Genomic DNA, 1,186 nt, shown 5'->3' with positions numbered 1-1,186 from the left:
GGGGGGATTGCATTTGTATTTTAGTTAGTTTGCATTGTAGAAAAATCTGAATTTTTTTTGAAAATTGTGTTTGCTTTTGCTTCTTATGCTTTGCTTAGCCTACTTTTTGTCATGGTAAATGTGGTTATGCCCTCTTGCATGTACCAATGTTAGCTTGATAGCTAATGATTCTTTATTATTGATGGGATAATTGCTTTCAAGGGGATGTCTTGACATAGTAGGTGGAAGATGAAATTTGAATCAAATAGGCTTGATCTTGACTTTTGGCAAGACACAAAATGGTAAGATAAAGCCTCCTTGGACCGATACATCTATATCCGGTCTCACTTAAGTGGGTGTAGGTCTCCTTATGGTGTGTGTTATATCAATAATGTATAAGTATAGTTTTTATTTCATCTCTTTATAAGCATTACTTTCATAATATGCTATGCATTTGAAACCATTCACATTGACTATGTTGCCCATTTCTAGCCCCTTCATACACATATTTACAACTTGCCTAGCTATATTCTATACTTGCCTACCTTATTAAGCTAGTAGCTATGTCATTGGTGTTAGGGTGCTCATTTGGAATATGATTTAATTGTGTCATTGTGAGCTTGGTTAGACGGAATTGCTATTTTTCGGAATTTGCTTATGAAAGAAAAAGAAAGAAGTGGAAAGGAAGTTGAAAAAAAGAGAAAAAAATGAAAGAAATTGAAAAGAAATAAAAAGAAATGAAAAAGAAGCATGAATTGATAAGAAAAAAAAGAGGTTGTGTTAAGAAGCTCTCATGTTATTATCATGAATTTTTGGAGAGTATTCTTATGATTTGTATTGAAAGAGGTCATTATGTTGTTGTTTTTGGCTTCTAATATTAGGTTTAATTTAGGATTCTGATTGAGCATCCTTTCACTTGGTTGTTGCTAGCTTGACTTAGCTCCACATACCATAATTCATATGACCCCCCTTATTACCCATTACCCATTGCCTTCTTCTTACCCATTGGCTTCTTATATATGCTTGCATTTGAATGTTTTGACTTGGTAGTTTTGAAATAACTACCATATTTGATTGCGGCCACACTCTCATGAGTCGAGCATAGGTGAGTACTAATCATATAAAAATCCTTTCACATATAAATGAGCATTGAGTGAATCGTGAGAGTCCAAGGTTAAAAAGATCATGCAAGGGCCGAAAAGTTCAT

The sequence above is a fragment of the Silene latifolia genome, chromosome 11 (genome assembly GCF_048544455.1).
Source record: "Silene latifolia isolate original U9 population chromosome 11, ASM4854445v1, whole genome shotgun sequence".
NCBI classification, from domain to species: domain Eukaryota; kingdom Viridiplantae; phylum Streptophyta; class Magnoliopsida; order Caryophyllales; family Caryophyllaceae; genus Silene; species Silene latifolia.
The sequence above is the reverse complement of the archived record's forward strand: the minus strand, read 5'-3'. Positions refer to the sequence as shown.